The following is a 27,091-nucleotide window of genomic DNA, read 5'->3' as shown; positions in this document are numbered from 1 at the left end:
TTGAATAAGTCATCATTTAACAACAAAGAGACCAAGATGTTGATTAGACTTCCAAAATCTCCAGAGCCCGATAAGACTGAGTGTCTTCAGAATGTGTGACCAATTCAAGTCTGACCCATGGAGGAAACCCACAGTACCCAAAAGATCTGTTGCCCATTCCTATGCCAGACACCACAGGCCACTTCTAGAGGTGACATGCCTATTCCGCAACCTGTCAGAGTTGATTTGTTAGTACAGGGTTTACCTACACAATATTATGCAGATGGTTTCAATATTGTGGGTGGTCCATGTACATGATAAATAGCCAAAATTTAAGGAAATCGTTTCTTATCAATACTGCAACAGATTTTTCTTGCATACATTTGGTCATTTGTGGTAGGCTTTTGATTAAAGCACAGGCATCACTCATAATGTTAACAATATCTCTCTTTCAGTTGTCAGTACAGTGTGACAGAGTTAACATCACAGGACCCTGAAGACAAAGTAACTTAAAGCAATTAAGTCCTTCCAGCAGTTAATTTCATTATTTACACATGTACTCCTCTTATAGTGACATGAAAAAGGCCAATTATTTTCTACAAATTAAACTCCAGGCCCATATTTGCTATCAACAGTTATCTGTTTGTAGAGAGCATAAATAACAATTTGTGTTGATTTTACACGGTTGGTACACTTACCCAACATTAATAAGATTACAATCATGACATTTAAAATGGTGTTATATTTGTACATGTCACTTCTGGAAATATTTAAATAACTGACTTAGCTCTAACCTGTGTCTCTATTACTGGCTCTGTGGATACAACTAAAGCTGCTACATTCAAAGATTAACAGTGCGTTACAGCTCTAAAATGCAAAGTTCCTTTATCAGAGCTCTTAAGGAGATACACCGAAACTAAATTAGCAAAAAGGATGGAAAACATAACCCAGTGTCATCAAAATTAGAAGCTGTTAGCTTTCTTCCTCAGCAAACCATCTTTGAATCTGGCATTAGCAGTGCAGATAATAGCATTCGAAGGAGCTATTAACCTGCCAGAGTTTTTCTCTTGCCGTTTGTCCAAGTCACAGAATTAGCATTAATTATCTACAGCTGAGTGAATCTGCCAGAGCTCCAGCTGTTGAAAGCTAATTCTAGTCAACTGAAATTTAACCCTATTGTAGTATGTTTAAAAGTATGGAAAACATTATAAAAATATTATAAACGATACAGCTAAAATAAAACACAGACTTGTGTTTTCAGAGTGATTCATTTTTCAGGTCTGCAGTTGAGATCTGCAGATCTAATCAATAGACTTCATCTCTCCATCTGTCTCTTCCTGTCAAGCCTTCAACAGTCCTTTGACATTGATTTAAAGGCAAGTATTGAGATCTTCAATCTTGGTTCTTGAAAACTGAGATGCGTTTTACTTTGAGCTAAAAAGACGTTTTTAAAAATGAACAATTCACTATGGTATTGTAAGTAAGATTAGGCATGTCCCATTTCTCACATCACACTTACCCTGTAGTACAAAATGATCCAAGTCAAGTGCTTGGTGCTGATGAAAAGAGCTCTGAGTTACAAAACACCTACTGAAATCATTATAAATGAAATAAAACTCCGTCTCTTTGGCAAATGTGTTCCTATATTTATTGTTTAAGGGATTATTAATGTGTGCTTTAATCCCCTTCGGTTGTAAAGAATCTTATTGGAAGTGAAATCTCCATATTTATGAGCAGCAGTCGCTGCAGTTTCATCACGGCCTGGCGTGCATTGCCGGTAATCCCACCTTCAATCTCTACAGCTGGTACGTATTTCCCCCCAACCAGTGGCCTTTCACCAGCACTTAGTATTCAACGGGTGTCTGTAACTCTCCAAGTGGTCAATAAAGTTTGATTCATGAGGCCTGGGGCCGTAACTACACAGTGCTGCTTTAATTCGAGGAGATGTAAATGATGGCCATAGATCCAGGCTGATTTCCTAGGGGAGAGCCGGAGGGCTGGGGGAGCATGTATCGTAAATTCTCACCTCAGTAGGTCAGAGGTCAAATATAAAGAACGTCTGCCATCACATTAAAATACCATAATGGCCTAATGGAATTCCTACAACATGAACCTCATTTTATCAGCCTCTGAGAATCACAGATAGTCAAAACACACCGATACACTGACAACAATGATTTTGTACTTTGATAAAGTCTTGCCACAAGTCTACATCTTAACTGAACTTTTTCAGTCAAATGTAAGTGGGTATGAGCTATAATATGTGCATTTAGATAGAGCCTCTCACTATTTAATACTGTACCAACCAGAAAAGGCTGACATTCAGACTTCATTCACTCAGAAAATTCTGTAGGGGTTTAGCTAGCAACAGGCCACCATGAAAAAGACTTCTGTGATGCTTTATGCCTTCTGGGCAGAGTTCATGAATGCTACACAAGATTCAAGATTTTTATTTGCCATTTGTGTGCAAATAGACAGTCTAGGCACATTGGATTCTCTCTTGGAGTCAAGTAAAAACACAGAATCAAAACAGAAAGCACAAATTTCCAAAACACTTTACAAGAGCAGTGAAAGATCAATTAAAAATATATGATCAATGCATCGCAATGCTGCAGCTGAGGTGAATTGCAACTATCGAGGAATATGTAGAGGATACTGCACATACATCACATCATACTGCAGTTACAAGGCAGGACTGACAAGGACAGTGTTCCTGTAACCTAGTGTCATATACAGGTATCCCCCTTTTGTGGCCGATTTCACGAGTCTGTTGATCGTAGCAGCAATATCAGCATAGGGACTAATGGAGACTATCCTCAATACACATCTATTGATTAATCAGTCAGCTGTTAAGAACATTATTTTAATTATTTGCTTCCCTATATGTAACTACTACTTCAAAGTTGTATATATGGATAGATTTACTTCATTTCGACAGCATAAAGAGTAAGAAACGGTGTGCCGTATAGCTGCATAATAGCAGTGAGTCAGTGTCTGTACGCTAAAGACTAGAGAGAAGCACACTGACGGGAATATTCTTGGCAATTAGGACATTTGTAATAGCCTTTCCATACTTCACTAGGCTCCACAATGGGCCATTAATAATACTGATAAATCTAATAAATGCAATAAGGATCCACTGCTTCACATTATAGCACTTAAGGGACTATACTGACCACTCTGCAGCTCTCTTGTAGAAACCGCAGCACAGTTAAAGCACACTTTCGCAAATTCCATGGGTGGACACTAGAGTTTTACGATCCAATATACTAATTTACTGTTCTGCTGTTGTAATATTCATTGAAACCAAGATAAACATATGCAGGAACATGGTAAAATTCACACAATGAAGTGTAGGCCAAGTTGGGTGTTATAGTTATTATGATGTGATGAAATAAGCAGTAGAAAAATACACATAAAACAAGCTTTAAAAATTCTAAATTAATTAACAATAAAATATCAAACTGCGTTAAAGTGTACTTACAGCACAGCATTTCAATGAGAACCATATGGGAAAACAAGGAAGGCAGATGCTACAGTAAATATTAATGATGTGCAAAATATGCAATGTTGTATTAACATAAACAAATCTGCACCGGCCATATGCTTGTGTATAGGAAGCATGTAGGTGGTTATCCAGTCCTAATGCAGACTAAATGGATGACTGATATCAACTATGGTGAAACATTCATGGATCTGGACAGTCGGGCTCCAAATAAGAGTGTTTACTTTTCAGATGGCGGCGACAGTCAATATGAATGTCTAGATGCTGAGCACACAAGGCTGTGGTTGGTCCATGAAAGCTTCTGCCTCTACCTTCAGCATGCATTATAAGGCTGCAGAGGGCCATTAAACGCAAGAAGGGCACAATAATTAGTCATACGTAAATATGTTATGTTACTGTGAAATCTCTACATGTGAAAATAAATAATAGAATCCGAAATCTGCTCTCTTAACCCTCAAGTTGTCCTTACCTAAAAATGTTGTTGCCTTGTCTAAAAAAAAAAAAGTCCAAAAAGTCAGAAAAAATTTCCCAAAGTTTATAAAAATTTGCAAAATCTTCAGGAAGAAAATTCTTGAAAAGTTTCCCTCAACAGTTTTATTTTTCTAAATAAAAAATCCCCAAATTTGACAGCAAAATTCACTGGATTTTGGTAGATTTTTTTCTGAATGTTGTTAAACATTTTTTATTAGGTTTTTTTCCACCAAAAAATCTTCCAAAATTTCCTAAAAAAATCTTGACAATGTGGAAATTTTCACAGTGAAAATATGTATTTTTTTCCACATTTTTAAAACTTTAAAACGGGTCAATCTGACCCACAGGACGACAGCAGGGTTAAACAAGTCCTTGACATTTTGTTGGTTTCAGCTACCAGAAATGAATTAAAAATCTGTTTGTTTTTGTTTTTTATTCCTACTAAAATCTATGCTAAATATTCCTTGGAAATTATCATTTGAAAAGTTAATCCACAATTTTATATGTTTTCTCAGACAAAAAGAAAATTCAGATGAAAGAGTAGTTTTGTTGAGAATTCATCTAAGCACACTGTGAAACTATGTTTTAGAAAGTTGGTCTTTTTTTTTGTTTTTACTCCGCCAAGGAACGGCGGAGTTATGTGACAATCAGTGTACATTTGTCTGTCTGTTTGTCTGTCCATCTGTTACTCAAACAACGGACTAATGGATTTAGATGAAATTCTCAGGGAAGGTCAAAAATGAAACAAGGAACAAGTGATTTGCTTCTAGCAGTGATGCAGCTTATAGTCTGGATCCATGGATTTGTTACAAATTTCTGTATCATTGCGAGACAGTGGCACGGCATCACTGAAACTATGGCAACAAGTGAACGCTACATCAGCTGTCTGCTGATGATCACATGATTGTGATCCTACTACAAATCCATCACTGCGGACTTATCAGGACACGTCTATCAGAAATGATAAAAGGAACAATTGATTAATTTTTGGAGGTGATTTCAATCGTCAGCTACATATTCAAGTCACGTGATTTAGTATCCAAACAAAACATACACATACAAAACACACGCCTGTGCTCAGCACAAGGTAATTTTGTTTGTGTGTACGTCTATATTAAATGACCACGTTCTATTGTGCTGTGATTTCTGCCACAAATTTTTTTCAAGATTTCAGCAATTGGAAATGATGGATAGACTGTGCAGCCTTCATAGAGTGATCTGTCCAGGATGTCCCCTGGACAAGTCACTCTAAGTCAACTGAGATAGACTCCAGCTCCCCCATGACCCTAATGAGGATTAAGCAGTGAATAGATAATAGATGGATGGATATAGTGTTATATTTCGATATTTAAAAGTCTAGTTTCTGCTTTTAATTTCTATTTACTGAGGTCTTCAACCTGCAAGTTGCTCTTTAAGTCGCACCACTCCCTGCAAATACAGTTAGAGGCGGCTAGAGTTCCTCAGGTTGACTGAATATTAAGGACACACGCAGGCAAACATCCACACAGCTGACAGTTTGCTACACCTTTGATCCCTCATCAGCCTCACATAACACTGTTTACAGCTACAGTCATAGAGAAGAATTCAAACTAACAGGAGGCAGAGAGTGATGGAGAGAAGAAGAAGCAATGGAAGAAAATGAAAAGGCAGTGGGAGACAGACAGAGTAATGCAGGTGAGAAAATATGAAAGCCTGAGGAGCTAAAGTGCCAGAGTGTTAAAACTAAGCGACAACAGCAGGCAAGCAACAAAAATGTCTCATAAAAGTGCAGTTATGTTAGATTCAGTTAACGATGGAATAAAAGCAATGCAAACAACAAAATCCCGACCAGATATTACGTAGCAGCAACCACCAGGATGATAGATGATAAAGTCAGTGGTGAATCTAGAACATTTTAATGGGATGGCAAGAGGTTTTGGCAGGGTGGCATGAGAGACAGCGGGTAGAAGTCCCCAGATAAAAACACAATTCTATTGCTGGAGGTAAACGCACTCAGCAAACATCCTTTCACGATACGTTTTGCCAATTTATGTTGGTGCACTCTTCCCCAGCTTTCTTAATGTCAGACAACAGTAACAACAGACCAGTGTTCCCAGATATACACACGTGGACAAAATTGTTGGTACCCCTCAGTTAAAGAAGGAAAAACCCACAATTCTCACTGAAATCACTTGAAACTCACAAAAGTAACAATAAATAAAAATTTATTGAAAATTAAATAATCAAAATCAGCCATCACTTTTGAATTGTTGATTAACATAATTATTTAAAAAAAACAAACTAATGAAATGGGGCTGGACAAAAATGATGGTACCCATAACTTAATATTTTGTTGCACAACCTTTTGAGGCAATCACTGCAATTAAACGATTTCTGTATTTGTCAATGAGCGTTCTGCAGCTGTCAACAGGTATTTTGGCCCACTCCTCATGAGCAAACAGCTCCAGTTGTCTCAGGTTTGATGGGTGTCTTCTCCAAATGGCATGTTTCAGCTCCTTCCACATATGTTCAATGGGATTCAGATCTGGGCTCATAGAAGGCCACTTTAGAATAGTCCAACGCTTTTCTCTCAGCCATTCTTGGGTGTTTTTGGCTGTGTGTTTTGGATGGTTGTCCTGTTGGAAGACCCATGACCTGCGACTGAGACCAAGCTTTCTGACACTAGGCAGCACATTTCTCTCCAGAATGCCTTGATAGTCTTCAGATTTCATCGTACCTTGCACACTTTCAAGACACCCTGTGCCAGATGCAGCAAAGCAGCCCCAAAACATTACTGAGCCTCCTCCATGTTTCACCGTAGGGACAGTGTTCTTTTCTTCGTATGCTTGGTTTTTGAGTCTATGAACATAGAGTTGATGTGCCTTACCAAAAAGCTCCAGTTTGGTCTCATCTGTCCAAAGGACATTCTCCCAGAAGCTTTGTGGCTTGTCAACATGCATTTTTGCAAATTCCAGTCTCGCTTTTTTATGAGTTTTTTTCAGCAGTGGTGTCCTCCTTGGTCGTCTCCCATGAAGTCCACTTTGGCTCAAACAACGACGAATGGTGCGATCTGACACTGATGTACCTTGGCCTTGGAGTTCACCTTTAATTTCTTTGGAGGTTGCTCTGGGCTCTTTGGATACAATTCCAACGATCCGTCTCTTCGATTTGTCATCAATTTTCCTCTTGCGGCCACGTCCAGGGAGGTTGGCTACTGTCCCGTGGGTCTTGAACTTCTGAATAATATGAGCCACTGTTGTCACAGGAACTTTAAGCTGTTTAGAGATGGTCTTATAGCCTTTACCTTTAAGATGTTTGTCTATAATTTTTTTTCGGATGTCCTGGGACAATTCTCTCCTTCGCTTTCTGTTGTCCATGTTCAGTGTGGTACACACCTTTTCACCAAACAGCAGGGTGACTACTTGTCTCCCTTTAAATAGGCAGACTGACTGATTATGAGTTTGGAAACACCTGTGATGTCAATGAAATGACACACCTGAGTTAATCATGTCACTCTGGTCAAATAGTTTTCAATCTTTTATAGAGGTACCATCATTTTTGTCCAGGCCTGTTTCATTAGTTTGTTTTTTTAAATAATTATGTTAATCAACAATTCAAAAGTGATGGCTGTTTTTGATTATTTAATTTTCAATAAATTTTTATTTATTGTTACTTTTGTGAGTTTCAAGTGATTTCAGTGAGAATTGTGGGTTTTTCCTTCTTTAACTGAGGGGTACCAACAATTTTGTCCACGTGTGTAACTGCACAGCTCTGACTACTGCACTACCCATCAGGTCATGTCTGCACACATTTCTCTCAGACAGCTTGAAAAACAGTTGTTACACTACAGCAGAACACTTCACAAACATATTGCTGCACGTTGACTCTCAATACTGAGAACAGCAATATTTCCCTGACAATCACTAGGAAAAATAAAGCCTTGCCAAGAGCTGCACTTCTCGGTTTCTTTATGCAGCTTCAAGCAGTGTTTTCTGGAATGTCTCCAAAAGGATTTTCTAATACTGTATTCATATGTAACTGACCACAACTTCTTCATTTTCCCCCCAAATCACAGCACTGAGTTTTTCATTTTACCTTTAGCTTGATCACAATTACAGATCAACCATACAATTTAAACATGTACCATTTAATCTTTAAAGATATCTGACTCTGATGTTTTGTATTAACATATAAACCAATCACATTATGACTACTGACAGGTGAAGTGAATGATATCGATCATCTTGTTATAATGCAACGTTCTGATGGGAAACCTTGAATTTTGATATTCATGTGGATGTTTGACATGAACCACCCACCTAAACATTGCAGGTCAATCAACCCCATCATAGGAACAGCAGTCCTTGATGCCAGTTGCCACCCTCAGCAGGACAATCCACCCCAAGACACCACAAAAACTGCTCAGAAGTGACCCAGAGAACACCACAAAGCTAAGCTGTTCACCCGGGTTCCACACTCCTCTGATTCAAATCTTATTGAGCCGCTGTGGGATTAGCCTGGTCTCGGTAGGTCCCACCCTGCAACCCATAGGACCCACTGCCATCATCCCGGTGCCATAGGACATCCCCAGAGGTCCTGCGTCCATTCCCCACCGGGTCAGAGGAGTATTAGCAGCATAAAGGGACCAACGCAACATTAGGCAAGTGGATATAATGTTCTGCCTTTTCAGGATACACTGACCAGCCACAACATTAAAACTAAAGACGTGAACTGAACATTCATGATGTCATTCACGTACGTGGATGCTACTTTGACATGTAGCACCCACCTAAACATTGTTTCAAGACAGCAACATTCCTGGACAAAAGGCGCCTCAACCAGAAGGATATTCTGCGTGTGAATACTGCATAAACTGCCAAAGAACCACTCAAGGAGCCCAAGGCCTTGATGTCCAAATTCTCCAGAGCTTGCAAAAACTATGTTTCTATCCAACTGAAGTCCATCCTCATTCATGTTTTAAAAGAAATGGATTTCAGATGAAAGGGTAATACTATGGTGCAGTAGGAAGTTGGAGGAGCCACAAAGTCAATAACTGGGCTTTCACCCAGGAGTCCCCAGCTCCTGCCTCATGCAGGACCATTATTCTGGACTTAAGTTTGGTTTCAGTGGTTTCGTTAAGTTTAAAAACTGCTTGGTTATATTTGGGAATTGCCAGTTTCCTCCATTTTCTGGATTATCATGGTGACGAGCCATTTATCATATGATTGCTTGCTGAAAAACACTGACAGTAAAGCGGTAATATAACTGGAAAACATATGCTGATTACAAATGAGGAGACAGGGCTGGCGGATCCTAGTTCTGTACAGCATCTGCGGCACTGTATCAAAACAAGCCTAATCCACCCCTTTAACCCTTAGGACACAAAGAGTTCACTGCCAAAGACACCACATGGTGCCCTCAGAGGTCCTACGTTTAAGCCGTAATGGGCCAGAGTTGTTTGAAAATACAAGATAGACCTACAGGACAGGTTTTATTCTTTTGGCTGATTGATGTATAGGCAATCCTTGAAATAGATTTTATGCAACTGTGTGCAATGGTATGTAACTGCAATGGAAGTTATGGACAGACAGTGAATAAAAACACACCACAAGGTTCTGCAGCAGCATCATTGGTCTCCATATTATACTCATCTTCCACCCTCACATTCATTTATTCTTCCTGCTCTCCTTCTCTCATGTCTGCCCTTGTGGTTTTATCCATCTGTCTCAACTACCTGCTCTCTTCTTATCTTCCATTTCTCTCCATATCTTCCTCCTGTCCAGTCTAGAGTTCCTCTTGCTGACAAAGCAAGAGATATTTGAACTTTTAAAATTCTATTTAATCTTTGGTTTGTACTGCAGGTCAGTCAAACTTTTCTGACCTACAGTAGTCAAGATGTGAAAAGATCTGATTAAAATCCATATTACATCACGGGATTGTGTAGAAAATAAGTTGCAATAATACAAGACGCAGTAAAGAATTACCACTTGAAATTCAGGTTGATACATTCCCAGTTTCACAGTTAAGTATGCAGCCTGCGTTTGTGCAGACTCTGCTGAACTATTTAAAAGTAACTTAAAATATATTTATTTGCTGATCAAACAATTGATCTCCGAAGGTGCATTTGCAAGCCTAGAGTCCCTGCAACAACATCTCTGAATTGTTCTGGATTCAAATAAACCAGTGTTGAATACCGTAACAGTGCACTTTCAGCTCTTTGATAATTACTAAAATCTGAGCTCAACAAATGTCAAAATGCTCCTCTAAATCACATCTTGTTATAAATTCTGTTTAGCAAGCAACCTTTCCTGTGTCAAACATGATGACATGTTCATTCTTGAACCACACTTAAAAAAAATGTTCTATTCATTTCTTTGAGTTAACAGAGTTTTGTTGGTTTGACTTCAAACAAAGGCTAAAACTTCACCTTCAGATGCAGCAGCAGCTCGAGAATCAGTAACAGCTCCTGACGGGGAATGGGGAGAACCAGGGTTTCTACAGGGAGCTTCATCCTCAACTTTTCAAAGATACATACTTGGATTACATTGCCTAAAAGTAGAATATGGCAGGAAAGGTGCCAAAACAGCTATGACAACCGAGAGGATCCATCCTTGGATTAGCTGCAGCTGGCACTACGTTTAATTGGTATTGCACCAACAAGCTGCACTAAAGACAGCGCTGGCTTTTCTGTTGTCACGGTAACAGAAGAGCGAAGGCACCGGCATGAGTATGTGTGCGCCGGTGAGCTAATGCATGCGATGCTGTGGGTATCCTGGCTCTCTTTAACAGGGTAATCACTATCGCGAAGGTGAAGACTGACATGAAAAGTGGCAGCTCATTAGCTTGAGGAATGCATGTTGCAGTGTCAATTTTGCGCTGTTTGTTTTGTTCCACACTCTTACCCCAGCCACACATCTTCCTGGCACCTTGCTGTTTATTGTCTCCTGAGATGGCAGAGTGTTGGGTGGTGACAGCAGAGTGATTCAGGAATGACACCTGGACCCTCACAGTTAAAGCAGAATCTGCTGAACAAACACGTCTGCTTGTCTGGAATTTTGAATCGCACTGGCAACAAGATTCTTCAAGTACACAAAACTACATATTAGACCATTTCGAAACAAATGCACTGACAGCAGAAAGTGGGAGCCATTAAGACTTTTGCATCTTTAGGGAAGCAGCTAAACATCTCTGGATTACAGAAATGCGAGGCCAGGCTTTACTTCGTTGAATAATGAATGAACAGAGCTAAAGCAGCAAATTGCTGGATGTTTTTTCGTTTTATTATCTTGTGGGTTAGAGTATTGCCAGTCTGATTTGTAAAGTCACCTGAACACACCCAATAGTTGAAAGGACAAACATGTACAGCTATCCATCCATCCATTATCTATACACCACGTAATCATTAGGGTCACAGGGGGCTGGAGTCTGTCAGCTGACTTAGGACGAAGGCAGGAGACACCCTGTACAGGTCACCAGTCTATCACAGGGCTAGACAGACAGACAAACAAGGGCATCACATTCACAACTACGGAAAATTTAGAATCACCAATTAACCTCAGCATGCTTTTGGACTTTAAGGGGAAGCTGGAGTATGCGGAGAAAACCCACACAATGCATACTCCATGCAGAAAGATCTCAGGCCCAGGCCGGGACACGAACCGGGGGTCTTCTAGCTGTAAGGCAACAGTGCAAACCATCAATCCACTGTGCAGCCCCAAATACAGTGCCTATCATAAGTATTCACCCCCTTTGATGTTTTACCCTTTTATTGCTTTCATAAATCAATCATGGTCAATAAAATTTAGCTTTTTTAACAAAAAAATATTGGAAAAAACTCTTTAATGTGAAAGTGAAAACAGATTTCTATAAAGTAACGTTAATGAAAGGAAATTATATAAATAAAAATAATTGTTTGCATAATTATTCATCCCCTTCAAGTCAGTATTTAGTAGATGCACCTTTGGCTCCAATCACAGCAGTGAGTCTGTGTGGATAGGTCTCAATCAGTCTTGCACATCTGCCCACTGCAATTTTGCTACATTCTTCTTTGCAAAACTGCTCAAGCTATGTCAGGTTGCGCGGGTATCGGGCATGAACAGCCCTTTTCAAGTCCAGCCACAAATTCTCTAAAGGATTGAGGTCTGGGCTTTGACTCGGAGACTCCAGAATATTTACCTGGTTCTTTTTTAACCATTCCTGTGTAGCTTTTGCAGTACGTTTTGGATCATTGTCTTGCTGGAAAATAAATCTTCTCCCAAGTTGTAGTTCTCTTGCAGACTGAAAAAGATTGTCCCCCAGGATTTCAGTGTATTTTGCAGCATTCATTCTGCCTTCTATCTTTACAAGCCTTCCAGGTCCAGTTGCTGAGAAACATCCCCGCAGCATGATGCTGCCACCACCATGCTTCACAATGGGGATGTTTTTGGTGATGTGCAGTGTTTGGTTTCTGCCAAACATGACGTCTTGTCTGATGGCCAAAAAGCTCAATTTTGGTCTCATCAGACCAAAGAATCTTCTTCCACTTGACCATGGAGTCTTCCACGTGCTTTTTGGCAAACTCTAGTCGAGATCTAATATGACTTTTCGTCAACAGTGGCTTTCTCATTGCCACTCTCCCATAAAGCTTTGACCGGTGAAGAACCCGGGCAGCAGTTGCTACATGCACAGTCTCTCCCATCTCAGCAGCTGAAGCTTGTAACTCCTTCAGAGTAGTTGTAGGGGTCTTGGTGGCTTCTCTCACTAGTCTCCTACTTGCACGGTCACTCAGTTTACGAGGGCGGCCTGATCTAGGCAGATTCACACAAGTGCCATATTCCTTCCATTTCTTGATAACTGATTTCACTGAACTCCGGGGGATGTTCAGTGCCTTGGAAATTTTTTTGTAACCATCCCCTGAATTGTACTTCTCAATAACCCTTTCCCTGAGTTGCTTAGAATGTTCTTCTGTCTTCATGGTGTAATGGTAGCCAGGAATACTGATCAACCGCTCTCTGGACCCTTCAGACACAGGTGTTTTACAACTCAATCACTTGAAACACACCCACACCACTCAGGTGATCTTCATTTCACTAATTGTGAGACTATTGGCAACAATTTGACGAACCTTTATTGAATTAGACCATTAAATTAAAAAGGGGGTGAATAATTAAGCAAACAATTATTTTTATTTATATAATTTTCTTTCATTAACATTACTTTACAGAAATCTGTTTTCACTTTCACATTAAAGAGTTTTTTCCAATATTTTTTTTTGTTAAAAAAAGCTAAATTTTATTGACCATGATTGATTTATGAAAGCAATAAAAGGGTAAAACATCAAAGGGGGTGAATACTTATGATAGGCACTGTATATACACCAAAATCATTTGTACCAAGGGCAATCTCAGCAACTGGCTGGTCAATTCTATTGCCACAGTATTGGGGGTGAAATACTGATTCTTAAATATGTTGTGTTAACTGTAGTGACTTAATTTTGAGCCTCTCACATGTTGCACCAACCTCTGCCAACGTGTAAACCACTCCGTTGTAAAGCCATAAACATTTGCAGAAATAAAAAATAAATTATGAAAATATTGCTAAAGTAATGATGAAGCTGACTGGCTTGCTAAGAAACTGCTAGTTGAAGAGCTACACTGACTGACAGTTTAAATGGCCAACAATTTAGCAATTACCTTGCTAGCTACAGAAGTGACGAGCCACTAGCTGGCTATGCAACTTCACTGTGGTACATTGTAGTGTGACCAGGCCTTGACTATAAGAGGATGTGGCTGTCAATCAGCTATTTTGTTGTTACTGAACTTGGATTGCATTTGAACAATTTACAACACAAGCTAACACGTTTTGGTTCTGATTCAATATTTCTTTTAAAAAAGATTACAGATAGATTATTCATGTTTCCAAACAAGCAACATTCACATCGGTGTTACGTGTTACTCAAAGTTTGTTTTCTCAGACCTACAACTCTTGTCTCCACCACATTTTCAGGAAGTGAAATGTTATAACTATGCGGGCTTAATCATATCAGACAGATATGTCTGACTGAAAGCAACTCAATTCTACCTGTGTGCTATAGGTGGATCCTGTTTGTGGGTCTGTCTGTGATGGATAGATATGCAGATCTTTGTATCCATCATCTAACCATCAAGCTATCATGGACTGAGATCAATACATGGTTGGATTCCTATGCATAATATCCATCTATCTTGTTTCCAATCAACATAGGTGATGGATTGATATGAAGATGGATGGATGGATGGATGGATGGATGGATGGATGGATGGATGGATGGATGGATGGATGGGTATCCATGCAGATTGAATATTCATTATCTATCATTGATGAACATCCAAATGGATGAACCGATGGAAGTAGAGAGATGGAGCATTTTCACAATACATTCAAAGTCCACATGTCTAAATATATTTGAATCCACATACATACATACACATAAAAATCAAGTTACGAAAACACATCTTTGAGCCAGACACAGAGATGTCTAGGAGCCAAAACTCTAACCGAGCTGGATCTGATTGACAGTTAAGTTATTTATTTATATATTGCTGAACACATAATTGTAACACCATGTTATCCCACTGTGTGTAGTTTCTCTCAAGCTGATGCTTTCTATGAATTAGTTGTAGTTGTATGCACATTAACGATGACTTATGTAGCAATGTCCATTAGAGTTTTCATCTCTTAGGTAACATTTGGAAGACAAGTTTTCAAGTGTTTCTGCATTCTGAATAATGGAATGAGATATCTGCTGGTAAACCGGGCAATTTTTGCACGAACAAAATGGTGAAACGCATGTCCCTTGTGGCCCTCTTTGATTTATCAAGAGACACATGCATGTTTTTCTAAGGAGCCTGCCACATACATGGAGAAACAGGCAACTGAGACTTGTTTTTTCTGTCATGTTTCTCTTTCTACACTTGACACTCCATTCTTCCTGGTCTCTCTGGTGTCTTATTATGATGTTAGTTTGTCTTGGCTTCATCATGGCAATAGCTAAAGTTGTTTGTAGTTTCTTCATATCAATTTGCCACATGACTTATTTCCAACATACAATGATATGCAATGTTACAATTAATTGTTCAAGAAAAACCTTTTACTCATTAATTTATAATTAAAATGGTTACGAGGCACTTCATTAAGATATGCAATTAGGTAACTGACAAATTTTAAATTATTCCATGTGGGCGAATTTGATTTTTCACAATAAAATAAGTCAATTCTAGGAATTTCTTCAAACTAATTTAAGAGTCAATATATGGCTAAGCTCAACACATTCCTTTTTTTAAACTGAAATTAATTTTTAAGAACAAATGCAATCCACTGATCTTTATTAAATTGGCTTCAAATCAAGTTTCTGATTTAACCGTTGCAGCTCTCCAAAGCGTCACTCCCCCTCTGACGCTCCCTGTTCATTAATCACATTCAGTACAAATCCATTCTCACTACAAGAATTTGACATTGGTTTGGAGATAAATAATCTCTGTCTCTCCCAGCCCTCACCCTCTCCAGGCAATCTCTCTCCCTCGTCCTATCACTCTATTCTCTGTCAAGCTGAGGCCCCTCCAGCTTCTCTCTCTCTCTTGGCTTTATGCTGTCCTCACTCTGCCTCTCTGGGCTCATCTGACAAGGAGGATGAAACACAACAACAAAAAAAAAACCTGCCTTCCCGCTCCTTCATTCATCTACATACAAGCTGCATTACCACCCAATTACACTTAGATTACATTAATGTGCTTCCAGGCAGCCAAGCCTCCTCTGCGCGCGCCAAACCCATTCTCCACCGTCTGCGCTGCCTGCCTGCGTGCAGCATTATGGCACGGCGTAATCTTGTGATATTGTGTCGGGATTAACATCAAATCTCATTATGGCTGCGGTGGATCATGGAGGAGGGAAGGCTGGAAGAGGAGGAGGAGGGCTTGGAAAGGAGGGAGCATGTTTGTTTATTTTGAAGGTTTTTAAAGCTGAGTGAGAAAGAGAAAAAGAAAGATCGTATCAGGGCTGTGAAATCTCAATTACACGAGGTGGCATTTTGGAGGTCGATTTATGACACATGAGTGTCTGCCGGCTAATTCTCTACGTGGGCCTGTTGAGCACACAAGGCACAGTCAAGTGAGACAAACCTAACAAAGGTTAAGAGGTCAGAATAAGACGTGTCCAAACCCGGCAGAGCGAAATGCATCAACAAATCAAACACCTAAACCTTCGACAGCCACGCCTCAGCCCCTCCACACCAAACACCGCTTCGTCTGTTAGCATTTTCCCCCAGCCCGGCATGTTCACGCTTCATAAACCTCTTTTTTTTATTACCAATAGATCCGTGAAGGTTGTAATTGCCTAAGTGATATACAGCCGGCACCGCCTCAATTTCGCTCCGTTTAAAGGACCACCTCGCCAAAGTGATGTCGAGGGGAAGGGAGCCTCGCCCTGTTAAATAAAACAGATTGTCAGGCTAAATAACGGAGGAGAAAAGCACATTTCAACACACACACTCCCAATTTTAAGAGGGGTAAATGGAAGATAGGGTTTAGATGGGAGGAGATGGAGCACTGTGCACACACATATTGAACAATTTTTTCTGTGCAGGCGCTTAAATCCCTCGCTCCACACCCCAAACATAGTAAAAACACACACACACACACAACGTCTGAAAACAAACATACATCCAAACACTTGCACACACGCTCCCCTTCCCCCAGCGGTGCGCCATGCTGGTTACTGAACCCCAAGAGCCCCACTAAATCACACAGAGGCCCCGGCAGAAATGAGGGATAACAGCGCAGCAGCGTTACAACCATTGATTGCCGAATGCATCATCTTTTTGTATTCACATCTTGGGGGGCGGTTGGAGGAGGGACACCACCAGAGAGACTAGGGGGTGGGTTCTTGCTGTACATGCAGGCGGTAGTTGGCAAAATCCGTGTTTGTAGTGGCAATCAAATTCCACGATCACTGGAGTGTGCCAGCAGCGACAATGAAGGAACGGGAGTGAATAGAATCAACACACAGATTGAGACGTCCCAGGTTGTTCTGCAGCATCAACATTTCCAGGCTTCACGTGGCTCCTGGAAGAATTCAGGCACCCCCCACAGCTCAAGCTTCACCATATAGATCTCAGAGTCAGCATGTGTGTCAGATATAAGCAAATGTTGGGAGTGGCAGCCGCTGTTCCACACAATGCGTGAAGATTAGCATATAAAAAAGTAGGATTCACCAGATATGTGCCTTCAGGGGGTTATCAGTCATTACTCACTGATAAATCCTTCATATGATCTGAGGGCTATGAAGGATTCACAGCAAAATGTTAATAATAAAAGCTGAACCTAAACTGCACATGTACGTCGCTGTCAAACGATTAAAATTTTTAATCAGCTTAAAGGGATAGTTCGGGATTTTTGACATGAATCTGTATGGTAGCCCCGTCAGCAGTGTTGTTCATTCACACAGACTTACTGCTGACACCGTCCAGTGAGCAGAGATCCTGTCCGGTTTTGGTCCAGATGAAGGTAGTCCGGCAAGTTTGCTGGGGTCACGAAAATAAAGCGTTTTCTTCTCAAACCAATATGTGTTCGAAAGAGTGATATATTTGCATTACAAAACCGTTGTTCACGAAAAAGTCAGACCTCGTAAACGCTTGGCACTATTTTCACTCCCTTCATATCACTCCGCGCTGCCTCCAGCTGGCAGTCGCACAGGTTTCACTTTGTTTACTGCTCGTAAAGTTAACAACAACATGTCTGACTACGACAGCGACGATGAATATATTGACTTCAGCATTCAGCCAAGGGGATATCTTTATGAACCCGAATATACTGAAGCCGAAATTCACCAGATGGAGTTAGAATGGGCAGAGAGAGAGAGAGAGAGGGTGAGCTGCCTGCTGATGATCACATGACTGTAATCCGACTCCAAATCCACCACTGTGGACTTATCGGGACTTATCCGTTGAAAATCAAACAAAGAATCACTGATTAAATTGTGGGGGTGTTTCTGAGTCCCATCAGCTCCTGTTGCCTGCTCCATATTCAGGTCACATAATTCAGTATCCGTACAAACACACACCTGTACTCACCGCAAGGTAATTTTTTCTGAAAGATTTCATCCATTGGAAATGATGACTGAGCAGCCTTGGCGGAGAACTGCGTTCCCTGAGTGCTTTTCTTTTTTTAAATAAAATGCATGTATTTACCAGTAACCAGCTGCACTGTAAGCCAATAATATTTTAAATAGTGCATGCTGTACAGGTCCAAATCATATTTTGAATCTGTAAATATGAGTTGTTTACTTTCTCATCTCAACCTGTTTTTTGGACTGAGTCAATTTTTTTTCTCTTCCGACACACTTTGTGATGTTCAAATTCCACAAGCAGTCATTAAAATCAGACAAATCCCCCACATAGTAGAACATTAACATGCTGGTTTTTCTCAAGTGCAATGCTTATCATGTTCACCATAATAGTTGAACATGTTTAGTTGGTTAAGGACATCTGAGATCGATTAAAATATCCTTTGTTTCTTACTATTCGGTTATTCGATCGTGAACCTACAATAGTCCAATAGTGGCTTTTTTATGAAACGGGGAATGGGAGTAATATTTAAAGAAAAGACGTTTATGCCCAAGAAAAACACACTGATCATCCCAGGTGGTGTATTCATGAAAAAACCTCTGAAAAAATTTGATGATGAATTATTCATAAAAGCTCAACCTTTGTTTGGAGTCTATTTTTCCATGTCTGACACAATTTATCATTAAATCAGAGAATGTTTTTTTTCACAAGAATTAAGGAAAAACTTAAAAGGTTGAAGTTGAAAATTTACTCGAAAAACACTGGAAAATTTTCTGAGATTAAAATGGCAAATATTTGAAAAAAAAATCAAAAATTTATCAGAAAAACACTTAAATTTGCTCCGAGTCTAAAGTCGTACGTTTGTGGAAGGAAAAAAGTCAGAAAGGTATATGTAAAATAAATATCTTACTTTATTTATTGTTTTGTCAAGGATACACATTGCTTCACTTCACGAGATTAAATGGTGATGATGTGGTGGTCGCTCTGTCACCTGGAGGTCTGGCAGGTTTGGTTCAGGGCAGGTTGGTTGAAAAAATGACAGAACAGTGACTATATATATACCTTACAGAAACAGTGCATGCAGTAGACTAGGCTGCCACTGCAAGTCCTTCCTTTTCCATCTCTCTGTGACTTTCTATCTCTCAAACACAAACACATGCATCCACCTGAGGCTGCAGGTCTTCTGATGCTCTGGCTGTCACTAATCTGCATCACTGAACTATGAAGCGACCTACATCCATCACACATCTCTCTGCACCCGGACTGTGGCTTATAAGTAACAAATATCAGTGTGTAGTCATGGAAGAGTAGGAGGGTCACAGAGAAACACCACTGCCAGTAACATTCCTCTAATATACCTTTAATATTCCTATCATCATTCAGCAGCGCCTGTGCTGCAGAAAATACACCTCAGACAAAGCCAACACAGAAAGATGTTTTGTGTAAGTTTGGAATAGGCTCGGCTGTGGGAGGACCTTGCTACAGGTCATGTAACCTAAAATAGTGATTTTAAGTTACATGAATGGTGAAAAAAGTCAATCAAGGTACATATATTTTTTAACTTATACAATGGCAGAAAATTCCCCCGATTGTAATAGGGCAAGAAGGGAGATAAAATGGAACACCAGGCACACAAAACCAATATTTTGATGAAAATATTTGACTGTAAATTCTCAGGGAAGCTTTCTTCATAAATTTGTGGGTTTTTTTTTCTGATATATAGACTACTTTAATCTCAAGGAATGTTGCAGTTTTTCCCTTCCTTTACAGCTTTTCTTAGGGAATTTAAAGAGTTTTCTCTTAATATTAACACACACACATACACTGTGGCTCCATACTTACCTACAATGACCGTAATACCAGTGTAAGAACTCTTCTAATGAAGTTGAAGCTAATATTTAAATGCAGTCTTGTCTTAATGGTACTAGTACATGAAATGTTAAGGGATCACCAAATTGCTACTGTTTCCTGAGGCAGGACAAATTCCCCCGTAATTTCATGACAATCTATTTAATACCTGTTGAAACATTTCACTCAAGTGATTTACCTTACGGTGACATTAGAGGGAAGTCCTGACCAAGAAAGTCATTGAGAGCCATGTACATTACTAAGTTTGGGCTCACCCAGATAATTTCATGTTTTCCATAAAAAACTTACACTTTTATTCATGTGCTAACATTATTACACAAGGGTTTTCTAATCATCAATGAGCCTTTCAGCACCATTAGCTAACACAATGTAGCATTAGAACACAGGAGTGATGGTTGCTGGAAATGTTCCTCTGTACCCCTATGGAGATATTCCATTAAAAATCAGTCGTTTCCAGCTAGAATAGTCATTTACCACATTAACAATGTCTAGATTGTATTTTTGATTCAATTAATGTTATCTTCATTGGAAAAAAATGCTTTTCATTCAAAATTAAGGACATTTACTAAGTGACAGCAAACTTTCGAATGGTAGAGTATGTCTGTGTAAAATTTCATGGCATTCCACTTTGATGTGACGTCTGATTGGTTAACTGAAAACTTCAATATGTTGCTACTACAGGAAGCCTGGGGACCAGGGAAATCAGTATGGGCTAGAAATAATTGTACAAAATTTTACAGCAGTCCATTCACTGTTTGCTCGCAATAAATCAGTGTAGTCGAATAACAGATGGGCCAACCTTCCCAAGAGCCATGCACTTGTATACTCCTAGTAGAATAGAGACAGTTTGTTCAGCTACTGTCTTTCAGCTCCTTACGAGCTAAGTTGCACACAGAAGAGCTACTTCTGAGGACAAATCAGAGTCTATACAAATGAATGGAGGGGCTTTTAAAGAGAGCTGATCCCCCCACTGATATTTGGTTTAAAAACTTCTAAATGGTGTCTGGCGCACAATTCCATTTTCCACTAAATTCTAGTACTACAGCTTTAAATATCACAGTTCATATCTTTAAAGGAAAAGCAATTTAAAGGCCCCATCCTAATTATCACTGTTTTGAAAACTATGAGTCTGAGTTATCGACAAACACCAAAGTTACATGAATTTTTAGAGGAAGAAATTTCTCTGCTATGACTTCTAAACTATGCTATCTTTCTCTATGTTCTCCTGTGATGAACAGACAAAACAAAACCGACAAAATGACTAATCAGCCCATTTCCTGTTGTGTGTGCAAACATTACCGAGAAAGAAAAATGACAACCAGAGGCAAAGAAGTCTTCTGGATAAATTCTGTCCTGTTCACAGGAAAACAGAAGGCAAAACCAACAGAACAGCACCGTGACTTGCCAAATAGAGAAGCTCAACATCAGGCTACTTACGAGATCAGTACAAACAGCTGAGAGCTGAGAGAAAAGCTGCCGGTGATTTGAGCAAATACCTAGAAAAGCAAGTGCAGGACTTGAACATTAAACTCTAGGCTCAGACAGCCTTTGAGCGAAAACGAGAGATCATCCAGAACAACCAGATTCTCCAGCAACAACTTGAGGGCATCAACATGGAACTGATGGATCCCCGTGTATTGTAGGAGGAATATAAAAGGAACTGATGCTAAAAACAAAACACTGATTCAGCAAAACGAGAAGGTTCAGGACCTCCAGCTGACAAGGAGAACCAAGCCTTAAGGGAACGCAATGTCCTACGGGAGCAGCAGGTTCAGGAGCTGACAGGAACAGTTGGAGATGAAGAAAAGATGAGGACTCAGTATTCAGAACTGAAAGCCAAAAAAATAAGAGCAAGGTTGAACCACACTTGCTACCTGCAATGCAAAATCCAAGAGATGAAAGAGTGACATGGAGATACAAAAACTTTCCTCAGTAAGGATCATAAAATCAAAACTCAGGAATTCAAGCAGCTTCACAATGAGCCCAGAAGTCTTTAGATAGCAAATACAATAAAATCAGATCAGCTAAAGAGACAGTTGAAAACCAGAATTCTGTCCTCTGCAACAAAAATTCAGCTACTATACAAAGAGCTCCAGAATTCTAAAAGCATAGAGGACAAACACTTCAAGGCAGAGAGAAATGTTGCAAGGTCTGCCCACAAAAGAAAACTCTGAGAACTAAATCACAAACTATGAAGGGTAAGGCCAATCGTACATCTGATCCACTTCAAATCCACGATGGTCCCCAGTGGGCCTAAAATACCTCTGTTGCTGGGCAACATTATCACAGGAAAGATACAATGTGGACCCAGTTTAACCACTAACAATGGTCACTGCAGTAATAATACAATAATGAACAAAAGACTAATAAATAAAAGTGCTTCACCAATGGAAGGCCAAATGACAGCACCAGCATAGAAGAAAACAGCATTACTGTCACACCAGAGGCAGGACTCACTTTCTGAATTACTGACTTTGATTAGGTCTGTGCAATTTAAGGACTTAGATTGTTGTTTTGGGTACATGTCAACACATAAATGTCTCGTCACTGTGGACTTTGATTATTTTATAGCAATCATCCTCTCAGTTTGACCAAGTGCTATGATTGCCTAAACAGCACATCCATGAAATGCAGAAAACAAACATGTTGTTTTGACATATTAATGATACAGCTGCTTCAAAAAAGTAATGAAACAATTTTACTTTTTTGTACTTCTTGTGTTGTAGCCTTAATTATAAATGAGTAAAACTGCATTTTTTCCCCCATGAGAAGGCTCACAGGACAACAGCTTCAAGCATGGCTTAATAGTGGTCATACTAAGAAGTCTGAGTTTCGACTGTGAAGAGAAGACTTGGAGTTGGAGGTTTGAAAGGTGGAGTTGCTGCCAGAAAGCCATTGCTAAGACATCAGAATAAGAAAAAGAGGCTTGTCTGGACCATGAAACACCACCAATGGACTACTGAAGATTAGAAGAAGATATTATGGACAGATGAATCAACATTTTAACTCTTTGGTACCTCATACAAGATTTTTGTACCCCATTGAGAAGGAGAAAGGACGGTTCCTCAGTGTGTGATATCAAGTGTCAAATGTAGAGGATGCCTGAACTACATTAGGAAAACAGAATAAGATGTTAAGCTTGAAGACATGGAGTGGCAGCACAGCATCCAAACTTAAACTCCATGGAGCTGGTTTGGGATGAACTGGACAGAAGAGTGGAAGCAAAGAACCTACAAGAACCACACATTAATAGGAAATTCTGCAACAGAGTTGGGAAGAACCTTCAGAGGAATATTTGACTTCCATTCTGGAAAGAATGCCACGAGTGTGTTCAGCTGTTATATCTGCCCAAGGTGGCTACTTTCATGAGTCAAAAGTTTAGAATGTAGTTTGGTTTCTAAATTGTTCTTTTTTTTAAAACTGTATTTGGTTATTAGTTATATGCTTTCATTTCAGAGTACAATGAGACATTTATATGTATATTTTCCAATAAAAAAAAATAGAAAAACTGGGGTGGAACTTTTGACCGGTAGCGTACAGGCTAATATCTTCATGTTGTCTTGCTTTGCATAGTTATTATCATATCTAGATATCATCTTGTCTGTGTTCATGTGTAATTCAAACAAGATAAGTGTGAAGATGAATTCAGATCAGTATGCAGGGTGTAACTATGACTAAATGTAATTAAAATTCAAAATTGCTTTTTCTTGCTGTTATATCATCACACAGACAAGCTGCTTGCATTGATGCAAAGGTCAAGTCAAGCAGTTTCATTTCATACGTGCCACACCTCACTGCAATAAAGACTTTAAGACCAATCCACCAGAGCAGCAGGAACATGGATTTGGATGCAAAGTGCATCCGTTGGGCTCGGAGGGTTAACAGAGCTATGTTTTTTTAAAGCATTCACCATGGCAACCGGTAACACAGGAGCTGCCAAATGTAGTGGGACTAAAATCTTCAAGATTCTCAGTTGGACTGGCAGCAGCACCAACGCTGAGTCTGAATACATATGAACGCTCTTCCAGCTCAGTCCACGACCTGTCTGGTGACCACACTAAATCTGCACAGGAGCCACAGCGGGCCATTTGGCGTCTCACACTCTTCCCAGAATCCTGCTTTGTGGAGGGAGGGATGTGGGAGGAGGTGGAGGGAGGGGTGAGGTGAGGTGTGGTGATGGAGGAGAGAGACAGGAGAGGACCCTTCAAGTCTCCAGCATTCCATTAGCCGGTCTGTGATGTACTGCTCCGGCACCTCGACTCCTGCTCTCACACACACACAGATGGGAGACCGGTTTCTCTGCCCACCCTCCCCGACACCCTCCCCCATCCCACCGCCTCTCCTCTTCATCCTCCTCCTCCTCCTTCACACACCTCACACCCTCCGTCAGTCACCATCCATCACACGAGACCTCCACAGATGGGTCCACAAACACACACAGTCCACAGTCACCACCAGCACACATTTAAGAAAAAAAAAGAAGAAGAAACCTCACTCTCCTCACAGGCTTGTCCAGACACTCTTTCTCACTCTGACACACACACACACACTCTCTCTCTCTCTCTCTCTCTCTCGCTCTCCACCAACTCTTTCATCTGTGGCTCTAAGCAGCTCAGGAATAAAAAAAATAAAATTAAAAAAAAAAAAACAAACCTGCACGGCTGAAGGGGAAACCCAATTAGGACGCAATTAGCCCCATCAGATCTACCTGAGAGACGGCGCCTCATGCTCATGCTGGCAAAACAAAGCCACATACAGGATGGGATGGGGTGGGAGTGGAGTGGCAGAGGCAGCGGAGGAGGTGGGTGTGGAGGCTTGTGGAAGGGAAAGCCACCGCTCGCTCACACTTCCCGCGGTCTTTAAACGCTGCTGCTAATTTCCCACCGCGTTTCTGATCAATGCACAGAAAGAGCAGCGCTAATGAGGCTCGCTCCTTTACAAGAATGAGCGCTACAACACGCCGGATCAGTGTAGTGAAAGAAAAACAGTGGACAGGGGTCAGAAAAGAAAAGAAAACTCTGAAAAGTTGTGTACAAAGGGAACACATCCAGTGTGTGGTATCAACAAGTTAGTCGCTAAAGAACAAAATCAAAGGCAAGCCTCACCTTTAAAATCTCCTGGTACACTTTAAAGGAAGATTCCACGCAACAACAACAACAAAAAAAAGATGCTCCACTCAAACTCCAGTTACATATGTTGCTTCTCCAAACCTCCCCGCCGCCACGAGAACAGAAAGAATCTTCCCAAAAATCCACCTAACTCTTTCGTGTGGGACTCCTCTTCCCCGGTGTAGCCTGAGGAAGGAAAGCCTGCTCCAGTGGCAGCAGGAGCAGAATGAGGAGGGATGGAAGGATAGATGGATGGATGGATGGATGGAGGGGAGGGATGCTGGTGGCTCACATCATGAGAGGAGTCGCAATCATCGGCGTGCTCTCAGCGAGGGAATCGAGCCACCAGAGAAGAAGATGATGATCAAGAAGAAGAAGAAGAAGAAGAAGAAGAAAAGGAGGAGGCGGAGAGAGGCATGAAGGCAGGCAGCGGTGAATGAGTGGAGGATGCGAGCTCCCTCCCCTCACACCGCCTCTCTCTCTCTCTGCTGCTCACACACTCTGGTGCACACACTCCTACCCCCCGCCCTGCTACAGATTGCATTGCACTGATGAAATTTTAATGGTTCTTTTAGGAAGAATAATGAACATGCTAGTCCCTGGAGTTGTGTGCATGTGTGCGTAAGGGTGGTGGTGGTGGTGGTGGTGGGGTGTTTCTACTCTACACACACCTACGGAGGCATGCAACAAACGGCGCATATGTGCGGTGTGTTTCCCACAATTCTTCTATCTTTCTTTTACTCCCACACACACACACACACACACACACATTCATACTCTGCAGTCCTGCACAGATTCACTCAAACGTACTCCCTTCCTTTCTTCATTTGGAATACATAGAGATGCACGCTTGCCACGAAGGCTTAACAACATCAAACACTGCTGCTGACACACACACACACACACACACACACACACACACACTCTCTCTCGTCGCAAAGGGAAGAAAATGGGGTGGGGGAGTAGACAGAGAGATCCAACCCATCCTCAAAATGCTCTCTTGGTGTACATCCACACACACACACACACACACACACACACACACACACACACACACACACACACACACACACACACACACACACACACACACACACATAGGGACATGTAAGCACACACCCCAATGAAGTGGAACAAAGAGCGCAGAGGCAGCATGTGGAGGCTCCAGTAGGAACACCATGAAGGGAGGAGAGGAGTGAAGTCTGCCAGAAAACACACTCTCTTCAAAGGAGTCAGTCTTCTACTATAGAGAGCAGTACAGTGAAGTCAGTGGTAAAATAAACAGAACATTAAAAAAACAACTAATTGCACTTGCATCACCAGCTACTACTTTCATATGGAAAAACGGCTGACACCATTTGAAATCAAAACAGCAAAATAAATAATGTCAGCATAATCTTTTTTAAATTCAGACTACTAAACTGTAAAAGCTCAATTAGTTTCTTGACTTCTTCGACACAAATTCATTATTTACAAAAACACTGGCTGACTTAATGGTTGAATTTTGACGCTTTAGTTAAGGTTAAAATGTAAAAGAGAGCTTTAATATTCTCCGTAAATGTCACTGAGGTGAACAATTCTGCTGATTACTCATAGAAAGTATCTCTGTGGTAGTGCATAAATTCCCTAAAAACTACATAATTGGGTCTGGAACTGCAGTTGATGATTATTTCTACTTAACCTGACTTAAACTTTACTAACCCTAGCCCTACAATTACAGAAAAATAGCATTTAAAGCACACTAAAAATCAGAATTTGTACAATTCATTCATTTACAAAGTCTGGCTGTTAAATGACACTATTTTTTACAGTGCCTAAATCAGCAAACAGTATTATTCTACAGATATTTGTTATTATTTCATAAACAAAATATGTATATTAAAACTGAAAAATATTAAATACATTTTATAGTGTTATTTAATTTACAGATTTTCTCTGTTTTTGTTAAATTCAAAATAATATCTAAGAAAATCTAAGATTTTTTTTTTCAAGTGTTGAATTTCAACATCAAAAATCAGAATTTTTACAAATACTAATTCACTATTTTACAGTGCGTGATTGTAAAGTTACACAAAATGAATCAGGTTGGACATTATTATGTGT

The 27,091-nt window shown here is 40.3% G+C and overlaps 1 protein-coding gene across 2 annotated transcripts in view; it reads right to left on the bottom strand.

Moving 5' to 3' along the window:
- Positions 1-27,091, bottom strand: part of nav3 (neuron navigator 3) — a 660,678-nt gene that overhangs the window by 479,368 nt on the left and 154,219 nt on the right. Inside the window, exon 1 of one of the 2 annotated variants that reach the window (XM_051948574.1) lies at positions 24,986-25,395. The exons of the other annotated variant lie outside the window; for it this stretch is intronic. The gene's annotated coding sequence lies outside the window, so the exon portion shown is untranslated. Of the gene's footprint in view, positions 1-24,985; positions 25,396-27,091 lie in introns of those variants that run through there. 2 annotated transcript variants of the gene reach the window in all.

This window comes from Acanthochromis polyacanthus, chromosome 1 (genome assembly GCF_021347895.1).
Source record: "Acanthochromis polyacanthus isolate Apoly-LR-REF ecotype Palm Island chromosome 1, KAUST_Apoly_ChrSc, whole genome shotgun sequence".
NCBI lineage: Eukaryota > Metazoa > Chordata > Actinopteri > Pomacentridae > Acanthochromis > Acanthochromis polyacanthus.
Note: the sequence above shows the minus strand (reverse complement) of the source record. Positions and strands in the feature narration are given on the sequence as shown.